Genomic DNA, 26,038 nt, shown 5'->3' with positions numbered 1-26,038 from the left:
ATTGTTTATAGGACAATTTGAAACAAGGAGTTGCATGTGGTCAGTTGTCCAGAATGATATGAGGGGGAAATGGTTTGTTCAATATTAATCACAAATGAGAATTTAGTATTTTAATTTGGGACTAACAGTAAGTGCATCTATAATAGCAATAGTATCATTATCTCAGCTTTAAACAGACACTTGGATCTTGAATTTGTTTCTTAAATTCTTGTTTCTTTTGGAGCAGTTTTGGCATCAGACGTTTGAAATCAGTTTGTGGTCTGTTAAGAATTTTTGATTTGGGAAGAATCTAGAAAGAACAGGGAATTCTTTTAACTGAGAATTGTGTAGATGACAAATAGCTCATGATAGTGGTGTTTTCTCTCTTATGAATACTCTAACTTTGAAAGAATTACAGTCATTTGTATTCACGTTTTCACAGGTGCTTCTATCATTTTAAGGGGTATTGGGCAGGGGAGGCTGTCAGCTACTGAAAAATGAAATCATAAAATGCCTAGATGGTGCAGCAAGTCACTCTTGGAATCAGGAAGCCAGTCTGAGTTGCCAGGGCTAAAAAGGTCATCTATCCCAGTAAAAGAAGGTCAAAACATTTTTTAAAAATCCTTGGCTTTTTAATCTGTCTCAAATATCCTGCATCCATATTTGAGTAGAAAGTAAAACAAGCGTGTTGTGGAAAATTTTCTGTAGCTAATTCTGATATAACCATATGATTCTAGGAGTAAGACTAAAGCAACACCTCAAAAATAAAACTCTGAATAATGCTCTGGTGGAATTTAGGTATAAGAAACAGCTGTGAATCTTAGGAGAGCAAGGCTGGTTTTTTTAGTACCAAAGCATTTAGGTCAGTCTTGATTCCTGGGACATTGGTATGTGCCTATGGACTTGAGAACAAAAGAATGATCTAGACCTGCTGAAAAACCCTTGTTTGCATGGTGAGCTCTTTTCTTTTCAGTAAAAGCTGTGAACAAGTCTGGGAAAAACTGGAATATTATATCAAAAAATTACAGTCATCATATTTGAAGTTATCTTGAAAAAAAATGACGCTTTTTGCTTTTTTCTTTTTTTTTCATAATTATAGAAAGTTTCCTTGTTCTTACATGCCTAGTGGATGTTCTCCTTGATCCTTGCTACCCTAGCACATAACTTATTTCTCTTTTGAGTAAACTATAAGCATTAGTGTCCATTAACAACTTTTGAAACAAAATACTAAAATTAGTTGGAGCACTTTCAGTAACGTGTGTTGATCATCATTAGCAGCTCTTCTGTCCTAGACAAGGACACTGTTTTGCAACATCATTTTGTTTGGTTAAATTCACTTAAGGTGTATTTACAGTACTTGTATGGGTGTTATTTTTACCTCGGTCGCCCTAAACAATGGCCTACAAAGATCACAAAATTCCTTCGAGCCAGAGATCCTTACAGACTTTAATATAAACCATTACTGAAGTTTCTAAAAGAATGAACTCCTTTCTGAATACACTCAAATCTATTATTCTGCTTTGGTAGGTTCTCTGCAAGTGCCTGAGTGTTACATATAATCTTCCACCTTAATTGCTAGCTTTGTGTAGTGACAGAGTAAAAAAGAAGTAGAGTGACAAGATGAAACACAGTGGGAACCAAACTTGTGATACATTTTCTTTCTGATTTTACACAATACGTCAGGCAGGAAGCTGAGAGTTTAAAATTTTAACATTTTCCCCCAAGATTTCCAATCCATCATAAAATTACTAAGTTCCAAAACACGCTAGAGCCCCAATGCTGACTTGAGGGGAGGGTAGAAGAAAGTAAAAAAACCCCATAAATATTGATACACACACCCACATGAGCAAAGTGTCATGTACATATACCATCTATATAGATATACTGTCATCAGACCAATGTTAATCACCTGATTTTGTCACAAAAAGCAAAGCAGAGGAAACACAACGGTGCATACAGAAGTCCTGGAGATTAGTTATGAGCTTTGCCAGTGATGAATGTGTTTATCCATACAAACTTCTGAGGAAGAGTTTTCTTGGAGGTTTAAGAAAATTGCACTCAAGAATATCCTCCTTTGATATTTTGCAGAGTAATATATTCTGCCAGACAGGGGACTTTTTACTTATCTTTCTGTATATCAAAGTATGTTTTCGCCTTGAAATATGGGAAGCTGACAACTGTACAACAGCAGCAGGGATCTGGGTTCACAGAGTAAGCAGTGTTTCATTATGTTTCTTTATTTGGATGGGCAACTGTGAGAAATAGCTTATGATGTATAAAATATCCGAGTCTCTTTTTGTACTTGAAGACACTGTTGTCTCTATTTGAAGTTGGCTAGTGAAGGTCAGTCAGGCTAACCGCTTGCAAAAGAATATCCTGTCTCTGTTGGTAGATACTCTTTTCAAAGTTCATTGCATCCAGAAAGCTATTTTTGTAAATACCACCCATCATGGCAAATTACATATTGTTAGTGGGAGGGGGCAAGGGAATGGTGTATGAATTCTTTTCATTTAAAAAAATCGATTGTTGTTGCAAAGAGCATTGCATAGCAACAATGAAAAGTCTAAGATGTTAATTTGTTTAAGATTTGGTGTTGATCAGGAATGTCAAATTGCACTGCTGAAGTGATAAATTCTGTGATAACTGTAATACTGAAACTTTCACTCACTGATAACCATGGCAGTGATATGTTGTGGTATTTTCATGACATTTCCTTTGCTTTACTTTGAAGTCTAGTTGGTTAAGTCAGGAAGTCTTTCTGTATTAGCAACGCTGAAGTTAGGGTTGTTTCTTCCTCTCTATTTTTTTTTATTTGTTAAATAAGAATGGAGAGCTGGCTGTTTAGGATAATGCTAATAGTGACAAGCGATCACATACTACTCCAGTCTATCACGTTTGGAAATGAAGCCCATTTAAAAAATGGGATTTTGCATTAAGTAACATTTTGAAATGCATCAGTAGATTCTTTGTGCTCCACTTATTAAAAATAAATAAATCTTTGTCTTTCAGTGGTGTATTAGGTTTAGGTTTTATTATATAGTGTCCACACAAATCTACGTAAACTGATGGTCTAGTCCCAGAAATATTTACAAACGAGAGCAATCCCAGTTAATCACGCCTAATCTTGACAAGAAAATTACTGATGTATGTTGCACTTGCAGAATTAGTTTCTCAAGAGATCCTATTGATTTCAAAAGAACTGATGAGTTGTCTGTGTGTGACTTCTAGGATACGGCTCATAGGAAAGGCATTCAAACATATGTGCAAGTGGGAGTTAGCACTGGCCCAAAGAAAGCCAAAGATCTTGTAACTCCCCTTTTTTACATTAAGTAGTTTTCAGACTGATTTTTTTTTTCATAATACACTCGTTTCTAGGAGATTATTATACTTCTTGAATGTTCTGAATAGCAGAGTCATTGGCTTCCTGCATTAAAACTAAAACTGATCACAATGATGTAGGAATGTGTTGCGTGCTTAAAGCACTAGTTACAATGTATCTAACCTAAGTAACTGTTTGGATATGCTGGTACGTTTTTTGCTCAGTTTTTCTAGTCACTTACAGTTACTGGTGGGAAAGGGAAGGCTTCTTAAAAATTCACAACTCATTTTAACGTAAGTAAAGATTCCTGATTAATTCAAATCTAATCCTGTTGAACTCACTGGCAACATTTATCCTTGTTACACCAGATTGCAGTTAGTCACTGTAAAACCACAGTTCAAAGCAAAATACTTCGGTTTCACTGCAACTACCAGTGTAATTAAGAAGATGCAAAAAAGCCTACCTATAAGCTGTTGTAAAAGGTTATCTAAAAATAACTGCATAAAACAGCTAAAAGGCCATACCAGATGGTAACTGGTAATTATTATGGAAACACTGATTGGAAAAACCCACCACTCATCTCATATTAAAAAAAAAAAAAAGGTAGAAAAATATAAGCACTACTATTTCCATCGCTGTTTCATGTATCAGGGGAAAGTAGGCCCTCAGCCAGCGAATACAGCTAAGTCTGTTTTGTGCTGTGGCAAATCCCATTGTGAAGAGGCTGTGAGTAATCAGAAGTGACAGCATAAGCACTTTCTGTTCAAAGTGATTTTACAGAAAGCATTATTTTCTGAGAAAAGTACACATATGGCTCCCAAAATGCTGAAAGAGCACTGATGTATCCATTTATTAGCATTGGTGTTGGGAGAGGAAGTTTTGCAAATGGTGTTCAGATTTAAGACCTTTTTCTCTGCAATTCCCATTCTGTAAGACATCCTTAAAATTGTAGGAGCTGGCCAGATAGGCAAGGGCAGGGCGAGTACTTCTGGCAGGGGAATGTTAGGACAGTTCGTGATGAAGACGACTGTCAGGAGCTGTACAAGCTGCTCAGTGGTCACTCAAGAAGTCGAACAGCAGCAAAAATGCTATTCCTTAGTGGAAGAACAGATGTTCTAATGGCAGTTGAAATTTCAAATTCAAAGGGTAAGGCAGACTTTTAGAAAAACCTAGAGAGAAGGTTTTTTGCACTCATACCAAAGAACACACAAGACATTGTTTGTGCGTTTTGACGTAGATACTTCAGATCTCTCTGCTTCTTCTCACTTTGTCCCTCTTCTTGCCCTAAGCTATTGTTCCTACAATAATGTCACCTCCTTGACACACGCAGCTGTCCTGTCCTGTCCACCTACTCTGAGCTAGCCAGTAATGATTGGACTGGAATGAAAATCCGAGAAAGCTGGCTCTTAGAAAATACGAATCTGAAGGATGAATTCGCCCCCTTTAGTAGCTACTTATGTAATTGAAAGTTTTAGTTTTGTTATGCTTGTTTTTCTTTTGTTCGTATTGCTTACCCTGGCTCTACAGTTTGAGGCTACAACCTTAATTCCTAGCATGAGGAATGTGCAGATTTGGCCAGGACCTTTCAATTTAAGTCAGTACACATATATAATCAAGTCCTAGTATTCTGATTTTTGTAAATTGCTTACCAGTGTCTCACATTTACAAAATTACTCAAAGGAATTGCTCAGAACTTCTCTTCCCAAAGCCTGGAGCTGCTCAGCTTTTCTTTTTAGGGAAAAGAGAAGTTCCAGTGCTCACACTTTTAGAACTCGGTGGTTCAAAACCAAAAGGCCAATAGCAACACAAGTGCAATTAAAAAAAAAATCCTCATGACATTTATATCAAACTTGATAGCTACATATTTGGGGTTGGCATTGTGGATTTATGTATCTACCAAAATCATGAATAGTTTGAAAACTGTTGGCTTTGGAAGTTAGCTCTAAATTCGCAAATAAGGTATCTATATTTTTCTGAATTATTATAACCTACTGCCTCCCCGAGATGTTCCACAACAAAGAAGCCTGAAATAAAAAACTATTTTTTCCGTAGTAATTTATTTTTGGAAGAGGTGGTTAAAGGAATAGGAGGGTAGCTAAGGAGATTCAGGTCTCTCTGTATTTCATGAATAGTAAGCCAAACAATTCCAATTCCAAAATTTCATTACAGGCCTTAATCACAAATGAAATGTTTCAAATACTTGTACTGCTTCCAGTAACCTCTTTCTCTTCTCATAAAATTCCCCCCAAGGAGAGTGAAGCTTAAATACTGAGGGGTCTGAGTACAGCACCAGTTATCTACTAAAGTGGAGACAATATTGTTTGTATTCAAGCATGAATTCCGATGACATTTAACAGAGTTAATTTTATCTTTATTTGGTATTATGAATTTTGCCTCGTTCTGTTCACTCTGTTGCTTTCTTTAAAATGCCTCTCAAATTTCACTGGCACTGGACCATCGTTGGTGATTGCCGCCACATGCCTGTCTAGCATAAAAACTTCTTTATTAGTTGAGAAAGTATATATTTAACAGCTTCGAGATATTTGCATCTGGCTTGGAATTATGGCAAGTAATATTCATATTAAGAGAGCTGTTCACTTGGTTTTAATGAGCATAAGCTACAGCTTGCAGTCAAGGAACTACTTGAACTTAATAACATAGCAAATGAATTGTTGTACTGCTCAAATCTGTTCTGTCTGGGTAGTCTGATGTGCACTAGTTAATGAGACTGTGGGAAAATTTTTAACCGTGGAAAATAAAAGGGGGCTTCCACAGTGGTGTTGGTATCTTCTGTTTGCATCAGCTTCAGTTTTAAAACAGCAGCATCTAGATACGCATTCCAAGAACAAAATTTAAGCAATATGTGTTGAAACATTTATTTGATGCGGTGTAAGGAGAGAATATACCATTAAAGTCTGCATGCAAAGAGGGGAGATCCTCTGACCTCTAACGTACAAATCATTGCAATTTTCATTCCTCTTTTATAGTGGCCGCTGCATGTCTGAAATAAAATAATTTAATGATGAAATACATGTCAAAAGAATTTACTCAGTGGTCGCTTTGCTAACATTGGTATCATTTCTTCCCTACAGGTATTTCTGTAACAAAGAAGACTCATACATGTAAGTAATATCTTTCGATTTGGCTTTCTCTTACAAATGGAATTCATGTTAGGCTGTGCTGTGGCACTCAGACTATTAGGTGTCAGTCTGGTCTAAGAAGGCTCAATTTTAAAAATTCTGGTGGGTTTTCCGCTTTAAAGCAGTTCCAGTCCTTGCCTGAAATGTCGTCTAAATGAAGATACAGCGCGCGTGTGTGTATATGTGTGTGTGTGCATTCGCATATGTGTTAAGTCAGAGGGCAGAAAAAGAAAGTTGTGAAGAAAGGCAGAATTCCTTATTCTGGTATGTATACCTTACAGCTAGCTGATAAGTAACGTATCCAGAAAATACAGGTGAGGAGAATGGTTATATTTTTATATGTCTGTTATATATGTAGTATGATTCAAATAAAAATAAATTATTTAACTGAAAGTCTTCTGTCCCTTCCTGTGCATTAATCTGTAAGGTAAATCATTCTGCGCTTGTGCCTAAGGAGCTCTTGATGAAAATGAGGAGGTTATTGTTTTGCTCTCAACCATATAAACAAACAGTCCTCATAAATGGCAACCTTGGAAATGGATGTGGATGCGTGCATTTACATATGTATACATTTATTCCGAATCTTCTTCAAAGACATCATTATTGGGGATCAACTCTTATCTACTCTGCAGTGAGTTAAAAACACAATTCCAAGAAAATGTTATGATTTGTAGCTGAAGGAGATACATTGAGATTCTTTGGATACTGTGGAGGTTTGGAAATCTGGTAGTGCCGGAATTGTACTTGCCCAGGATCTGAAACAGGAGTAGGCTAAAGCTGAGGCTATTAGACTCATGAAAGCCTTCTAACAAAACAGGTGGTAGGCTGCACAAAATTTACAAAGATATATGCATTTTAACAGGGTTATGCATTTGAAGTGTGTTCACCACAGCTTCTAGGGTTAAGGTGGTGTCATAAAGTGTCCTCCATTAATTTCATTCTTATTTCATTCCTGGTTTTGAAATATTCATGTAATGAAACAATCTGACTTGAGATTATGAATTCTCACCATATAGAGTTACAAAATACAGTTGCTTGATTGAAGAATTTCAAATGAGAAGCTGATTTGTATGAGTTTTGAAGCAAATGTTAAATGTCACAAACTTGTAGAGCGTGATGGTCCTCCTCTGCTTAGGTGGGCTTGCTGCTTAATGCATTCTTAGGGTCAGATCCTCTTTGGCTGAATGCGTATATGGTTTCCATTGAACTTAATGGGAACTACAGATAGGCATCTGAGGGCAGAATTTGACCCTTACATTTTTGGTGAATATTTGAGCTCATGCTGACTGAGATTGACAGTACAGGAGACTGAAGTCCTCTGTATATCCGCAGGCCAGGCATTGTACAGACAGCTTCCTTGCACAGCCTTGCCCATGAGCTCAACCCTGGCCTGGAGCGACCACCCTCTCTAGAGGTGGTAAGTAATTCGGTATTTATGCTAGCTCAGTCTTGGGCCTCTCTTGTATAGAGGCTAATGACTGTACATGGTGGTTTGTAACGCTCCACCTGGAAATCAGCTGAAATCACCCTATATATTTTGTATACAGCAGTGCCATGTACTGACCTGCTAGAAGAGTCACATCTCCAATTCCAGTATTCAATACTTTTTGTATGGAAGATTAAATAGTAACCACAAACCTAAAGAGCGTAGGAAATATGCTCTTAAGCCATGCCAGACTGCTAAAGTGTTGTCACCATGTATATCTCAGTGGATGCTATGTTCGAGGCCTATGATGAAAAAAAGATGTATTCATCAGCTGTGTTAGATGATTAGCTACTGTTCATCATATATGGCCTTTAATCCAGTTAAGACAGAAATTAGGGTCCCAGCGTCTTCTATGTTGAGAACTCTGTTTGTGCTATTCTAAGAGAACTGTCAAAGAGTAGTTCCCCAATTTGTTAATCAGTTGTCATGCAATTGCTGAAGCATGAACAAAAAAGTTTCCTGAATAATGAGAAGATAAGCTTGCCCATTAAGAAAGGATTAAAATAGAAGGAGCAATATACTGTAATTGGCATGATGAAAATGCAGGCTACGTTTGCTAGCAAATATGTATTGAGGTTTCATTCAGTTTTGGTTGAAGTTCTTTTAGAATTTATTCCTGTTACGACAAATTTTCATAGAGCAGGAATTAATGTAAACCGTGCATCTTTGGCATTTTGGCATCACGCACAATAAGCATTTTTTTTTTTTCCTTATTGCCTAGATTTTTTTTTGTTATTGAATAGAGGAAGCAGACATCAAAATTCACAGTTTTGGAATGGCTTGGAAAAAAAATAATTTTATATAAACACCTAAATGCAAAAATTACAACTCAAATCTGAGTTGTTAACAACTACAAATGACAAGGAGAGAGTTTTTGATTATCAAATTTATCTAGAGTTTGCCTATCACTCTGTATCAGTATATATAACATATCTATATTAAGTTACATAGAGTAGGATTTCTGCAAAGAAATTACAAAAAACTTTCTCACAAACAGTTTGTGAAGTGTATATACATTGTCTGCACTAGTGTTTAGAAATATGGATGAAGTCTTCTTATTCTGAGTTTACAATGTATGGCATATGAGGGTGTTGACTGACTGTAGCACTTATTTCTAATGACCTTTTGACTTAATTAGTGGAGTATAATGCTAGAAAGTTTGATACATTATGTATTTGAAACATCAGATTAATCCTTTTCAAACTTCATCCTAATAGCCATTTTAACTGTGCAGGTTTTGAAATCGGAGGTGGTCTGTCTCCACTACTTAGTTCTTCCTGGTTTTGTTTGAGATTTTGGGTATATTTTACACCCTTCTTGGCATTAGTCTGTGACAAAAGTGTTCTGTCAGCTGAAATTGAACTACTGTGCTGATGACAGGTGCTTAGGTCATTTCTGAATCAAATTGTAATTCAGTATTCGTACATATGCAATATAATGCTGAAGAAATATAGGTCTTTCATAATGTAACTAGCTAAATAAAACCTGATAGATTTTCACTCTTCTTGATACAACCAATTTTATCCAAGTATTCTGTTTCATTAGCTGCTTCTCCACATCCTCTCTTTATCTGAGTTTGAGCATTACGAAACCTGCCGTTTTTAAACAAGGAGTGTAATACTCTTCCAAGCAGCACTAAGGGAATAAATTTCATCCACCCTAAAATGCGTTTTTTCCCTCAGTAGATTAAACAGGCTTTTGAAGTAAAAATTCATGCCTTCTGTCCTTTTATCTGTAGAACTATTTTCTCTTGGGCTCACATGGCAATTTGTTAGGTTAACCATCACCTTACATAACCTTTAGTCTAGCTAAGTCAGATGGCAGAGGCCAAGTTCTATCTCATCTTCCTTACAAAGTGGGACTTCTGGTGTTTCTGTTCTTTTTTGACTTAAGAAAGATATGACTGACACTTAGATTCTTTTCTGATCATTTAATTTGCACTAATATTTGTAATACAACCCTCTTTCTCTCATGTTTCACACTCTGAATAGAAAAGTACTCAAAGTGAACGGTAACTTTGATGCACAGCTTCAGCCTTTCTGCAAATTCAGACAGGTGTCATTGTATCAGTGATAATAAAGATCTGAATTTCTGGGGAACAGGGGGCTGGAAAGGACCTGGCATTTCATACCTACTGACTTGGGTTTATGTGCAGTCCTGAAGTGCGTAGTATTTTGTTTCTGGCATCTTAAATCTAAATCTTGCCATACTTCATGCAGTGAGTTTGATGGCTTCTACCAGACCACTTGTGACTGAGAACTATCACACAAATAAATCACCTTGTTCTTCTCCAGATCATATTTATATCCTGGGCACTGACTTTCTTAAATTAATTTGACTTGACTGCCTATCAAAGTACGGGGTGGTTTCCTGCAGATGCACCCAGAAGGCTAATATTGTAATGAATCCGCAATGTAGTGGAACCTTCTTTTTCTCGCTATTTGAATTGCAATGAACCACAGTCAGAAGCTTCAAAGGAGTTTGATTACCTAGCTGGAGTTCATAACTGAATGGCAGAGGATGCACCTGGACCTCTATGCAGATATTTGCTTACGTGACATTTTTAAGATAGAAAAAAAAGCATGGATTTTGCAAGCCTTCCTTTCACACAATTTTCTGTCCATGTCTCCAGAAAGCCGTGCAAGAGCTCCTACCATCCACTGGTCAGTTGTTCTGCAGCAGAAAAGAATCAGGAGCCCTAGCTCCAAGTGACATATACTTGTTAGTGCAGAGGCAGGGACCTGTGGGGGTGCTCTTACCTGGACTAGATTAACCTAGGCGCTACTTAGAACTAAGGTCTGCTCATTGGGTTTAACTTTTCCAGTGCCAGTGCACCTACAGATCACTGTCAACACTGTGAATGATGGCCCTTTGTGAGCTGAGTCCAAAACTGTTTGACCACTGTCTACTTCATGCACTTAGACTAAATAATCACCATTTAAAGAGAAACAGTATGTTTCTTTGGGTAGTCCCAGTGACGGGTAGTCAAGTACCTCAGTTCCTAGATGTTGTGGTTTAACCCCAGCTGGCAACAAAACATCACCCAGCTACTCGCTTACTCCCCCCACAGTGGGATGGGGGAGAGAATCGAAAGAGTAAAAGTGAGAAAACTCATGGGATGAGATAAAGACAGTTTAACAGGCAAAGCAAAAGCCGCGCATGCAAGCAAAGCAAAACAAGGAATTCATTCACCACTTCCCATGGGCAGGCAGGTGTTCAGCCATCTCCAGGAAAGCAGGGCTCCATCATTTTGTAACAGTTACTGGGGAAAAAAAACGCCATCACTCCCAACATCCCCCCCTTCCTCCTTCTTCCCCCAGCTTTATGTGCTGAGCATGACGTCACATGGTGTGGAATCTCCCTTTGGTCAGCTGGGGTCAGCTGTCCCGGCTGTGTCCCCCCCCAACTCCTTGTGCCCCCCCAGCCTGCTCGCTGGTGGGGTGGGGTGAGAAGCAGAAAAGGCCTTGACTCTGTGTCAGCACTGCTCAGCAATAATGAAAACATCCCTGTGTTATCAACACTGTGTTCAGCGTAAATCCAAAACATAGTCCCATACTAGCGACTGTGAAGAAAATTAGCTCTATCCCAGCCAAAACCAGCACCCTGGACCAGCTCACTTTTCAGGAAAACTTAAGATTAAGACCTACCAGCCCAGTCTGTTCTCTCATGCCTTTATGATAAGGATTTCCCTTACTGGTAGTGGAACTTTTTAGTTGTGCTACTTTGCCACTATTCTTTTCTAAGTCTCTGACTCAAAAGAGTCAGATATTAAAGGCTGCTGCAAAATGGTATTCAGAATGTGCACCTCATTCTCTGTTCACAGCAATCTGATCAGTTAAGCTGTTGAGAAGCTCAGCTTCACCTCAAGCGTGTACGTATAGAATACTTTGCATTGCTTCCTGAGGTAGAATTAGGCCAGGGCAGCTATACCTTCTCAATACCCGGACAGGTTTGGTGTGGACTGTCACATTTCAGCATGTTACCACTTGTTGTTACCTACACCCTGAACTACCACGGGTTTTGACACTTGCTTCTTTATTCTGTGCCACTGCCTGGTATCGTGTGATACTGGCAGAAACGGTGTCTGGTGATTGTGCTTTGTAGATTGCATTGTGGTAGGTACAACAGTGAGAAAGCCACCATTAGTGATCCGTGGACTAATTTTGTTCATCCTTTATTATCTGTGTTTGCCTGTAATGCAAATAGGTGTATTGGGTATCACATTCAGCACTGTATATTTTGTATTTTCATAACCCAAGTTATATCCAGATTTAACAGAAAATACGTATACCAAAACCCTCTACAGATTAAGACTCCTATGTAACTCTGAGATATTTTCCCTTTATTTCAGACTTGGAACGTCTCTGCTTTTCGTGATTTACCAAAAAAGTTGTTCTAGAGTAATTTTTCTTAAAAGTTATATTAGTTGGCATCTCTGTATGAATTCCTTAATTTTGGATGAAATATTCCTTGCTTATACTGAAATTATCCTTTCAGTTAATTTCTGGCAGATAAGAAATGTTTCCAAAGCTAGGCACTGATTTTAATGACATGAGCTCTTGCTGGAAAATTAAGTGGGGATTGTGTGCTTTTAATTTTTATCACTAAATAAAAGCATTTGCATGAAGAGCTGGCAGCTTTGTTGGCAAAGGGTGGAAGTAAACCCATCCCTTCTGCTATCTGAGATCCCACACCAAGCACCTATCCCAACCCCTTCCCTCACACCCATATCAAGCTCTGGGACTATTCCTACACTCATCTTGTAGTAGGTGTTGGTCTAGAGAAGTATCTTGACTCTGTGTACTTCAGTGAGACTTACCTTCAGGCTAAGCGGTCAATTCATGTTTCAAGTTTACCCTGCAGCTGGAAGGTTTGATTATACCATTGGGAGATCAGCTTGACTGTATACTGCCTACTATACGTAACAAGACCTCAGAAGTGGGAGTGACAAAGTTCAGGTGTCTCAATAGATACCCATTATCCTGAGAAGCCCCTAAGTCTTTGACTGGAGCTTGGAGTGCTGTATCTTCATTGCTGCTGCAGCACGACTAGCCAAAAAAGGGAGTGTCTTATTCTTTAGGCATAGGCACGCTCTTGATACTATCTTCAGCAGATGCATTCCTAAATCATGTCCTTCATATCTTTGGCTCTAAGCAGTTGCTAAGAAAAGGACATTGCTTGTTAGAAACTAAGAGGCTGATTTGGGGCAGGAGGACAGCTCTTCAGCTTCTCAGATGTCCAAATATCCTAGAACTGTTGTTCACCAAAGTTCTACAGACATATTAAGGTTTGCAGCTTAATTGAACCCAAGACCTGGATTTCTCTTTTTCTCTGATTTTACTTTCCACATTATATTTATAGCCACTGCTAAAGATTTCTTGAAGTTTGTTAGTTGTTTTGCTTAATTGCATTAAAGGGAAAATAACTGTGACTTTATTTTTTTCTTACCTGATTTAGAATTACTTAGTACATCTACTGTGCATTGTACTGTCTACTTCACCTCGTGTGTTTTGTGTGCCGGCTAAAGTAAGTAAATGATACTTTTCCCTCACAGAATAGGAGCCTGCAGAAAACTGATGGTTAACAGGATCTGCTGTTAGCACTAAGGCCTAAAGAGAACAGGTGAAAACTAAACCCTGTCCCCTGAGGCCAATAAAATAGCTGTTTGGTCCCCTGTGTGTAACCTCCTAATAACTTTACTGGGCAGCCTTAAGATCCCTTGGGGGCTTCTCTGCAAGAGCACTCCCTCTCTTTGTTCAGATTGCTTATTAAAAATGATTTTATAATGAAGTTGCCTCAAATAGCAGCTACTTTCCTACTTGTCCTTGAAGCACTGTTTGCCCTGGTGAAGAATCTGAAGACAACTATCTAGGGCTTTTCTCTTGTTCAAAACTTTTACTGAACTACTGCTACACTTGATTTTTTTTTTTTCCTTTTTTCCTGTGAGCCAAAGAAAGCCTCTTCATCAGCAGCTAGAAATTGTACCTTTAATTCCACTTTGAAGCCATCCCTGTAAAAAGTTTGGTTTGGGTGCCAGCATCATCAATGGATCAGTTTTATTCCCTGCCACACAAAACACTATGTCAGTGACTTGTTTGTTGCCTGAGAGAGAATGAGTGTTACCTTCTTGTTGTGGTGGCCAAGTTATTGAGTACAGTGGCAAAGGTGAAGACATTGTCCAATAATGAGGAGAGGAGGGAATATTTTTAAAATCAGAAAATGTTTCTGGCTGGCTTGGGAGAAAGAGTATGCAGAGTGACAGTGCTGTGTGTGAATGTGTGACTTTCATGACATGGATATAGGTGGAAATCTGAGGATGCTCCGGTTCTTCGTGGTAGGTCTATAGCAGTGAAACATTTTCTCTGTCAAAGTTCTGATATTTGTGAGAGAGACTGGCCCTTTACCCATGTGGAAGCAGCTGTGGGTAAAGCGTTGGGAGAACTTCTTATTAATGCATGTTTTGTGCCCTCACAGAATAACTGGTCAAAGGTGAGACAAATCTGGTGCCTCTAATCTTCCATTAGCTACTTAAAAGCCTGGCTTCTGCCTGGGCCCCAACTCTTTGGCACAGTTGGAAGGAACATTTCGTTTTCTCTAAGGCTGATAGAACAGGCAATTAAATGCACTGCCCTGGAAGTCCCAGGGGGAGCTCTGTCTATTAGCTGCACTTGAAGCTAATGTCAGGTCTCTTCTCTGGTTCTGTTCTGAGTATATGGAGCAGCTTCTATCTACGTGGGATTTTTGGCTGTAACCATGAATTCTGGACTTATTTTACTGTGAGTTTTCTGGTAAATACCTTAAGACAGGTTTTTCTGTGCCTTTATAGCAAAGTTGCAAGGTAAAAAACTACAAACAGATGAAAATTAATTTTGGCAAATGAAGACTGATAAGCATTTGCAAAATGTTAATCATCCAGTATTAAAATGTGTGTGTGTGTGTGTATGCTGTATTATAGTTCAGATACTTCTAAATTACGGCTACCTAGCAAACTCAATTAGACAAGGCAGAAGAAAGGAAGCTGTCTTAAACTTTGCAGGTCTTTATGTAGGGGTTCCATGCCTCTAATACATATTAATAGAGATTACAAATCAATAAATTCCAATTCTGCTCACACTTCATTTCTTTTTCTGGTCTGTCCTGTGGAAGCATACAAGATGGCCAGAGACATTCTCTTTCATGTTTAAAAACTGATTTGGAGGCCCATGTTTTAAGGAATGATGAAGTGTTGGGAGAGCATTAGGAGGTTTCTGACATTAGACACCTAAATTCTGTCAGTGTGGTTGATGGATATTAAGAGATTATGGATGTGACTCAAAAATAAATTTAAACTGTTTGTGGACGTAGGCAGTAAATACATTGGGAATGTCTGCAGTGTTCTCTTATAGCCAAATCTTGCCTTATAATTCCCTAGAAAGTTGTTCTTACACCTTTTGTATCCTTCTCTTTTCTACCTGTTAACTCCTAAGGCCATTTGTCTGATGTTAGAAATACTGAATTAAGTCATGAACACCCCTTGTGCCTTGTGCAAAGCAGTCTAACAGAGAAAGCGTAGGACTGATCTGAATCCTATTGCAGTTGCTTTAAGGATTCCTATCAGCTGAAACATGCTTTGATCAGCCCTTAAAACATATTCTATTCTTTTGTTGTTGTTTTTAAAGTCTCCTGTCTTTAGAACTCACAGCTGTTATATGAAGTTAATGTTTCCAGCCTGATAAGAAGAGCCATCCACAATTTTGATATGGTTATTGGTTACAGAAGAGAACTGTGTTATGGGCTGAATGTAAGCTCCAAAGTATGTGATACTCTCCACAAAGACTTTAATCCACCTCTGAGAGCAGTAGAAGTTACTCTTGGCAAAGTCATGAAATTAAATTTTTTTTTTTTGCAGTTTTTGAGTGGCTTGAGCACCAGAAAACTGACAGACGAGACTTCTCCAAATCTGCTTTTGCATTCTGGACATTCCTCAATGCAAACAATGTGAAAACAAATAGGAAGTGTTACTGCTCGCGACTTTCTTCTTTAATATGTGGGTTGCATATTTTGGCTCTGAATAGTCTGAGTCTAGGCAGCTCTAACTATACATACAGAGAAATACCAATACCCAGGAAGTCTTTTGACTACATCCTTTGCAATAGTTTCCTAAGAGATAATTGTACTTACTAAACAAGACTTGTGGAAGACTGTGTCAGTTTTATTTGAACAGTTCCTTAAAATCACCTCAGTCTTCATAGAAAGGTAAGTCTTTGTCTCTGTGAATGGATTGCTACCAAATACAGCAAAATGTTTGGATTAGATTAGGATTAAAATTAGGATTAAAATATGATCTTTAGGCCTGGTTGCCCATTGTTCAAAGATCAAAAGTCAAGGTGTTTTCCCGAAGTAGATGGTTTATTCCCATGGACGTATCATTGCTACCTTTTTTTACACATCAAGAAGAATCTGTCTGTAGAGCTTTCTGCTCACATTCTTTTCACTTCATGACATTGTTTCTTATAACACAATATTGCATTTTTGTTGTAGTAAGGCTGAATTCTAATGTTTCTAAAGCAAGCTCTGTCATATGGACTTCTCCAAGGTTGGTATCTGAACCAAAAAAAGCACATTTTATTATCTGAATTTTGAAACCAGGGACTGATTCCATCATTCCTAATAGACTCATTTATTTGACAGTGCATTGCTAGACTTGTGCAGTCACCATTCTGAAACAACTATTGAAACTGAAAAGGGCTGTTTAATGTATGTTGATGGCTAACCTTATTAGGACTGTAAAAATACTGGAAGTTTTTGCAGCCTTTCTCTGAGAACATCAGCCTGGAATTATTTAAATGTTGACCCCAGCCGGGAGCACAGTTTCATGCAGACAACATGTAAGGCAGCCCCTTATGGCAGATCAGGTATTCAGTAACTCATACGGAATATCTTATTCTTAATCTTATGACCAAATGATTATGATATTTGTAAAGTTCTTATTTTAAAAGCAGTTTTGCTGGTCAGAGCTTTTCTCCCTAAGTCTCCTAACATGATGAAGTATAGTAATTAATGCTCACCTAAAAAAGATGAAAAGCCTCAGAGGGCAGTGTGGGTCAGTCTGAAGAACTAACATTTGTGGTTGAAAAGTAGGAACAGAAACAGATTAGCCCAAAATTGAATAGAATCCTGATGGAATTTGGGATACAGACTTCTTAAAATTCAACTTTCTTTTTCTTTCTTCATAACAGTTGAATAGTTTTGAGGTATATTGGTTAATTGGGGGGGTGGGGAGGGAGCAGGCAGGGAGAACAGTACAGACAGCTTTTCAGAAATCTTGCCAGATATGAGTTATAGTTAAGTAGGAGTACAGGTGATTCTTGGGTTTTATATGGATCGAAAGGTAGTGAACAGATACTTTGGTTCGAGTTTCAGAGTACATAAATGCCATCTGCATTTGTGTTTGTAATTTGCACGAGGGGTGGGATATAAAGTGGATATAAAGTCTCTCAACAATTGCCCAAATCCCACCAGCGGGAGGGGTCCGTGTCCAACTAACGCTTACTCATTCAATTTATAACTGCCAAATAGACCTTTTCGTTGTCAAAAAGAGCACTATCAAGTTTGATTTGGAGAGAAGCATCATGGAGGCTTACTATGCCAGTGCCATTAAGTCATTTTGTATATGCAAGCCAAACCTGACACAACAGAACACATATGATTTACTGGACAACCTATACCCACCCACAAAACATTAGAAATAGATATGTAGATGGTCTTTTCTTGCTTATCCAGAACATATAGTAAAATGTCAATCACATTCATATGCTCAGCTTTGTGATTTCAAGACCGGGAACTCAATACCTTGAGTCAAGAAAATAAGTAGCTACACGTAAGCCTTCTCAGTTTTGCACTTACCAGAATACAATACCACTTACCAGGCTGGACCCGTAGTCTAACTGCAGATTTAACCACGGAGTGGAGAAAGCAGTCTATTTGCAAAACAAGTGATAGGTTCCTACCTGGAGTGACTATCGTACAGCTTCCCATCCAACGTCAGTGAAAAGCAGCAAATTAACATGCAGTAAGGGAAATTTTCTTGGCAAACTGGGGTTGCCAGGTATTAGTTTCACAAAGAATATTGCCAAGTTCGCAAATTATTTGTTCCCGAGTCAAGGTTCTCTGTGTCTCTTTTCTAAGGTTCCCTGTTAGAAATGGCTGGGGATTTTTTGCTGACAACATTGCTTGCTTGTCGAAGATTAAATATTCCAGAAGAATATACATTACCGCTTCATCAAGGATGGGATTTCATACTAGAATCTACACTCAGAACAGCTGACAGGGAGACGGTGAAGTTATATTAACAGGACGTGGGAATTTAAGGTTGAAGTACCTGAACTGCCTTCTAGGCCAGCTCTTAAAGTCACGTCACCACCATCCCATGTGAAGGATTACTCACCTTGTTCTGAGTTAAGAAGGGGTTTTCTTACCTTCCTCCTGAAAACTGCAGAAAAACCCTGAGACTATTTCAGTGAAATATTTTTTGAAATATCAAAGGCTCTGTTTAACAGGAAAATTATTTTCAGCCAGCCTTTAGTACCCTTATGTCCCCAAACAGCATCATCTGTAAAATCATCTTTTTGGATGACCCCTTTACTTCCACTTTTACTTCAAGGACCATAACTCTGGTGTAAGCTGGCAATATAGGGAGGGAAAAGGAAAAACAGGTCAGAGTGAAAGAAATGTTAAGAGTTTAAACAGGAAACTTGCCTTATCTGTAAAAGTTGTCTTTGCAGCCAGCAAGTATCACACCTACATATCAGTTAGGTAACAGTAACAAAGATAAGGAAACAGTTCTTCAGACAAACATTGGTGGGAAGGATGGTTATCAACTGATGACTATATCTAAAAGGAAATCACTAAATGACTTTGGTCATATACTGGCTTTCTGAAACCAGAGGTTTCCCTACCCCTGTTGCATAGAGATTAAATAAAGCCTAATTTGAATTTCCAGAAAACTGCAAGAACACCACCGCTGTTGTGAACTGGCTTTTGAAGTCGGTGGTAAACACCTCAAAAAAAAAAAAAAAAAGAGAGAGAGGAAATTGCTTTGAGGGTGTGCCTAGTCTGTTGTTCAGCAAGTCACACTGCTACAACTCGCAACTGATAGTTTATGTTAACCTTAAACAAGAACCCATCATACACACAGGGGAAGCTAAGCCAGATAGCAAAAAGGTCTCACAACAGTCTTAGATTTTGCAGCAAAGTCATCATCCTCTTTGTCAGGGCTTCCTGTTTAATTTACTGCTTATATTTTTTACAATAACTCATCAAAGGTTCAGTTCTATTCCCATTCACGTCAAGCATTTTACCAGTAACAGCTGTAAGGTTAAGACAGGACGCTTTCTGAAGTCCCAGTTGCTATCCCTTAAAACTGTAACTTCTGTTTAGGTGAGATCTATTCCTTTGATAAAATGAACATTGAATCCAAAACCAGACAATACAGTAATTTAAGGAAAGGTGGCTGCATTGGAGTTAAAGACCAAATATAGCCACTTTATAGCCATTTTATATCCACTACAAAAGTTTTGTGGTACCTGTATCATTCCATTCTCCCTCTTAGCTTTCCTGTCCCTTTGCTAATCTCCATGCAAAATCTTACTCCTAGGCACTTGTCATTAGAAAATGGCTCTATTTCTAACTAGATAAATTACCAAAGTGCAAATATAATTTGCCCAAAGCCAAAAAAAAAAAAAAAAAAAAAAAAAAAAAAAAAAAACTGAGTGACATACCCAAAAATAACCATTCGTTTTATTAGGTTAGTTCATTGCTGGATAATAAAACCAGAAAAAGTTCTTAATTGACTATTTAAGTAGTTTTAGCTCAAGTTAGTCTTTTCTGCTCTTAGCTTCTATTGTTTTCCAGTTTGCGATCACCGAACACAGTTAAATGGACAGCCCCTTTGATGGGTTTTACGTGCTTGCTACACATTTGCTTCCAAATAGTTTTGAGGTTATATTTCTATTACGATTGTTGTTATTCTTAGAACTTTAGAGACACAGAAGGAAAAGGAAAGGAGAAGCAAAAAGAAAGGGGAAAGGATGTAGTTACTGTTTACCTAAAAGTTGTGTGCTGATTCAGTATATTTGCACCTATTGGGTAAGAAGAGAAACAGAAGCTTCAGCTGAAGTAGGTGGTCAAATTCTGTATAAAGGAATGGCAGCAGGAACTAAGTGAGGGCAAACTTTTTATTTGATCCATTAAAGCTCTTAAAGTTATTTTTTCTTCCAGTGAGATCATAACTCATCACACCACTACCTACATGCATCAAGCTAAGCATGCCCAGATTACAAGATTAGAACAAAAGTGCTTAGCCTCTTTCAAAAAATCACGCCTAGGATACTTCCTGTAAGAATTGGCATGTAACAGCAACTACTAATTTAAATCCGATACTGTCCATACTCCGAACATATCATATTCATAAAAACATCCTTTTCCTTTGAAGGCTTCACTTTCTATGTGAAGCCTTCACTTCTTTAATTGTTGCACTCTGATTTTCCTCATGAGACTTTTCCCATCAGAGAAGAGAGATCATCAGACAGGTGCAGTGACATAAAGAAAAGAGGGAAGTTATGTACCTTTTGGAATCAGTAGAAAAAACTGCTTCTGGTGTTAGAGCCAGAAGACCCTGTTCATTGCAAAGTGGTATAGCTTCTCCTTTGTGCCCGTAGTGGTACAGCATACCGTATTTAGTTGTTTGTCACACTATTATGCAGGTATTAACTTCAGTAAGGAAAGAAACTAGGATCTTATCAGACTGTTTGCCAGTAGCGTAATACAGTTCTCCCAAACCGCCCCATCCATGTGTGTTAGCTCTCTCTACTTTGCCTTATCAAATGCAGCACTTGTGTCCTTTGGTGCTTTTAAATGGATTTCCAAAAACATCTTTATTCCAAATTTTAAAAGAGGTAAAAATAATTCTATTAGCTGTTGTATTTGACCCTTCATTGGTTATTTAATATAAATGTGAATCCTAAATTTCTTGAATTTTAGTTTGTTTAGCAGATGATTTTTTTTTTTGTGCTTAGTGTTGAGAAAAGTATTCCAATTTCATTTCTAACCATGTGTTTTCATGGAAACAAACCATCTATAACACATTGTATTTCTATGAAAACACAAGCTTATTAAATGTCAAACAGTTTATGTTTTCATGGCAGTCATCTTGAAATTGGCACATTCACTGTGTCAGTGTTTTATGATGTAAGCTTAAAACTGTCAGATTGTCAATGTTCAGACATTAAAAGGTCTGAAGTCTCGCACATGGAGGAGGAGAAATTAGGCTCTTGTCAATTAGCAGGTGGTGGTAATTTAGGCATGTTTGTTTGAGGCTTGTATTAAGATAATAGAAACTCCTTAGTCTGAGTATCCTCAAATATTTGATGAAGAGGTGGCGTCAGTGTCGAAGTCAGTCATTTGTGCTTACTAAGGGCTGACTATAAATATCAGGGTTGCTGGTGGAGCTTGAAGTGTCTTTGCACATTTAACTTTATCACTCGGCTCATGCATTGCAGAAATTGCTTTAAAAAGCAAGGAAGCTGGAAAGAATGGCTCCACACGACTGTACGTACCCTATGCTACTAGAGCTGACTGATCTTAAGGACTGTAGCAAGGGTTTTGGCATTGCCTAACCTTTTGGGAATTGTAACTGCAGGTTCCTGTCTCCCATTGTAATAGGCTGAAAAATTACTTTTAAAGCAGACTGGCTCCTGGAAGACAGAGCAGAGCCTACTGGGTAAGCAAAAAAGTCTTGTGTCAGTAAGGTAGGGCATGTTGAATGGTGATCCTTGTTACACGGAAACTGCACTCACATCGAAGTCTGTCATTGCTCTACTGACAGGTGTGGTGGGCATCAGGCTGTTAAAGAAAAGATTAAGAAAGTATGTGATGCATATGGAACAAAGACAATGCAAAGGTCATAGTGAAGAGAGTTTTATCTTCACTGACTAGGACAGGAAATACTTGTACAAGAAAAGCCCTTTTAGCCCTCCCGCCCCCGTCGTTCTTACACTTTAAAAAAAACACAAAACTATCGCCCTACTGATCTTGACATTTCCAGTGTATATGGGTTAAAAGGCAGTAAAATCAATTTTGCCTCTATTATGCTGTGCTGTATTTTATAGTATAAACTGATGTTGATCATATGGTTTAATTGAATATGACTCTACTTAGAAATGGCTCATTTTTATGTGCAAAAAGTTTCAGGAGTAATTTGCAGTTATGAGTGCAGTTGCATATATAACCCTATCACATTATGCAAATAATTAGGAAAAAAATAGCTATTTAGTTTATTTATTATCTCTATAGGGAAAATGTACACATATTTTACATGCACATTTGAACTATATTTCTTCTTCTTGTGATTGTAGAAAAGCCTTTAATACATTTCTCTACAATGAATTTTAAGTTTCACAGTGGAATTAACTAAATGGTTTGGTTTGTTTTGAACCCTAATGGAAGGGATTTAAATCCAGTTTTCACATCACGCAGGAAATGTCTTTCAATATCTTTTTGACTCTATTCTGTGGTTGTCTCTTCTGTGCAGCAGAACAGAAGACAATTTCTTATTGTTGGAAAAAGCTGTAGCACTTGACTCAAAGTAGTACAGATGCTCTAAATTCCTTACACAGAGTTTGCCTAGCACCTGCTCATCTTTCACACTCTCTCTGTGGACAAATAACCATTTGTCCACGCTTGTGCCTATGTGGTGTCTCACGGGGAGCTGTGAGAAAACCCAGTTTCCTAGTCAGCCCTCTGTGGCTGCTGGGATATCTGTCTGAGACCCTGGTTTTTCCCTTCACAGATCAAATTGCACAACTTGATTCTTTCATGAGCATCACTTACACATAACTTTCTCAATTCTGTCCTTACACGTATCTCCTAGCAGCTCAAACTATAGTTAATGACAGACATCCACCTGGTGACAAGTTTAATGATTCGTGAAATCCTAGCCCTCGGGGCACATGCTTGGTTATTTATTGTTACACACAAACACAAAGCAGATAGTAAATTTATCACTTTCAGATTTAGGTGACCAAAATGGGTGTTTGATGATCTGAAAGAGGTAGTGAACGTTGGTAGACATTTGAATAACAGCCATTTTTCATTTCATCTTACTGCTAGACACAGTGGATATGCGAGACTGGCTATAATTCTGCTGCAATTGCCAATATTTTTTTTTGAGTGTTGACCTGTGTGTGTAACTGTCATAGGTATTGTACCACATATCAGAATACAGGTGTTTTGGTATGAAGCTGTCATTTAATTTTAAAGGAAGGATGAAAACTTATATGAGTGGTGCTGAGCCGTGATGTCATAAACTTTGTACTGCTTATACTCTGTATTTGTACTGTCATTTTTCGCCACATAGTAGCAGAATAATTTTCCAGTTTTTTCCCCAGAATAGGTTTTCTCTCTGTGTTGTCTCTTACATTAACAGTGTAACAGAAGGAAATGATAAATTCTTAGCCTTACCCACAAGCCAGAGGAAGATTTATTGGAGATGTATCAATATCTGTTTTTATTAACGTTGGTACACTCTGTGCAGACTTCTCAGTACATGTTTATAATTTATTCATAGCTGAACTTGGGATAGACTGAGTGTAAAGACTCCAGTCTGGAACACTACAGGTATGTCTACTTTACCAAGTTGTGCAGATGAAAGGGAGCAGATCTATACGGCAGAGCACTTGACACAGAGGATCTGACATGTACGCTCTACCTGTTTCAGGGTTGGTCTGTTTGTTGACTTCAGAGTAGATCTAGTCTGGTCTCATGAAGCCTATTGCAGTTGGAGTGCATTACATATTGTCTGGGAGTGCATCTTTCAGTTTAGTTTCATCGGAAGGGAATCCTGTTCATACGCTCTGAGGGCACTCTATGATGGGGAAACATAGGGAAGCGATGGGGAGAGCTGCTTCAAAAGCACACTCCTGATCTGAACTAAAACGCTGTTGGAGACACACACTAAAAAGCTGCATGTGCAATTTCTGAATGGGACTAGACATTTCCTAGCAAAGTAGTGTTTGCAGTACCAACTCTGCTAAACTGCCTGTGGCAAGTCTCTTTGCTTTCCTCTAGCCTTTATCTTCTCTCTGAAGTGGTCCCCATGACTGCTGCCCATTTCAGTCACATCATGGGGACAGCTGACTCCTCCGCTTCTCCAGAAGCCACCCGTATGCACAGATGCATTGTAAAGTGAATAGGTTTGTGAAAGGACATGGTTTTCTATAAATATGAAATGTTCCTTTATTACACTGTATAATAACTGCTGAAGGTTAATCGTATTAATCCTTTAGCATTGCCCCTGTTCAAAATTAACTGATGGTTGGAGAATGCTCTTTATATTGTCCTTCAGTTTGTAAAGGAAACTCAGATTGATCTTCTGTTTTTTTCTTTCTATTTCTATGTATAGCATATCCAGTATAAGAACCTGGAGTTCATTCTGGTGTGTAAGGGAGTGCTGGGATTCAGTATTGGTAATATTACCATATACAGAGAAAACATTTATTGGGGTAGAGGGGAGAGAGGATTTTGTGTCCCCTGCACATCATGAAAACGATCACTGAAATGCAGCTTTTAATGCTCTTCTGTATTATTTTTGTGTGGATTTCAGGCCCTAACACTACATTGCTCATTATGGCGTATGTTGCTTCCATTGCTCATAGCAGTGGAGATCCATGAAGAAAAGAGGAAAACGAGGTGTTCTATAAAGAAAAGTTTTCCACACAGAACCCAATTCTTTTGCAGGTGTACAGGTGCAACCTTATTCTTGTCATTATCTCTGCGCATATAGTCTCTGATTCAGAATTGTTTTTTGGCAGTTTTATGTACTACCAAAGTACTGTACTGTAAAGCTGCCTTTGCTTACTCACTTGAAATTAGCCCTACTAAATACTAACTTGGTGTGATTTGTTACAGTGCAGACAATGTGTTGCTTGGCTTAGTAACTTGTAAAAAGACTGTGATAATTAGCTCCTACAAGATAACATTTTCTTTCATATTTGAATGTATGGATTGTCACTTGCTGCTATAAATGTGTCAGTAGTTCCTTGTAGTTGTCTCTTTGGTACTTTGAAGAGCTCAGCAATCGCTAGTGCCTTCATCCATTTGCATGTTCATGGTGAGCTAAAAAATCATGTTCCTACCCTTCTTTTTTTTTATAGTGTTACACAGAAATGGGGCTCCAGAATCTCCTCAGATTTTAGGAGGACACGTTTTCCTCTGAGTCACTGTTTTTGTTCTGCGTCAGTGCCAGTTCATTCTCTACAGTCAGTCAACTCTGTTTCTTCACCCCAAAAGTATCTAATAGCATTAGGCATTGGTTATTTATGTTTAGGTCATCATAACTTTGGCGTTTCTTTTGAAGGGTTAATCTAAACATTGCTGTCCTTTTCTGTCATTACTTTAATAGTTCTATTTGTTGGCACTGGTGAGTGTTTCCTTTTCCTCCAAGTCTTCATTCTCAATGGAAAGGGGAAGCCCAAGCAGAGAATGCATCGTTTTTTTTCTCAGAATTTCAATATATTATATTTCTCTAGCTTTCATCTTGTTTTTCCATGCTTTTTTGCAGACATGTTGTTATTAATGTGAATGAGCAGGAGTCATGGACAATGACTCTATTGTAAATGTGTAAATGTGGTAGTCTGTGTTTTTGTTTCTTTACATCTGCATTTTTAATGTTATATTTCTTTTTTGTTTAAAAATATATTTTAAAGAATTTAAAAATTAAAAAAACCCCTCATGCTGGAAATGTGATGATTTGGCTGGGAAGGCACTAACAATGATGGTTGGTGCAACTGAGAATTTTGTTTTTCAGTCCTTCACTTACCCAAGCCAGTACCGACAGACCTTTAATTTACGTTGCAGGCATAGAGATATAGCCACAAGAACTGCTCTGTAATATCCTTTTAAACAGTATTTTTCATCCACCTATAATGAAAGGTGTCTGTTTTATATTGCTGCCCATTCATCATTCCTCAGACACCTGCTGCCTCAGTCAGTTACTTCTTAAATCTGAGTTAACCTTCTAATGTGATCCTGTTCTCCTTTCTTCCTTGTCTAAACCTATTATTCCATAAACCAAGCTGT

The 26,038-nt window shown here is 38.1% G+C and overlaps 1 protein-coding gene across 1 annotated transcript in view; it reads left to right on the top strand.

Annotated features, from left to right (window-relative positions):
* Nucleotides 1–6,394: 6,394 nt before the first annotated feature.
* RORA (RAR-related orphan receptor A) overlaps nt 6,395–26,038 on the top strand; it is a 116,785-nt gene continuing 97,141 nt past the window's right edge. The window contains exon 1 of the mRNA XM_009330047.1: nt 6,395–6,420. The gene's annotated coding sequence lies outside the window, so the exon portion shown is untranslated. The remainder of the gene's footprint in view (nt 6,421–26,038) is intronic.

This window comes from Pygoscelis adeliae, unplaced genomic scaffold (genome assembly GCF_000699105.1).
Source record: "Pygoscelis adeliae isolate BGI_AS28 unplaced genomic scaffold, ASM69910v1 Scaffold298, whole genome shotgun sequence".
Taxonomy (NCBI): domain Eukaryota; kingdom Metazoa; phylum Chordata; class Aves; order Sphenisciformes; family Spheniscidae; genus Pygoscelis; species Pygoscelis adeliae.
This window is presented reverse-complemented; position numbering and strand designations above follow the sequence as displayed.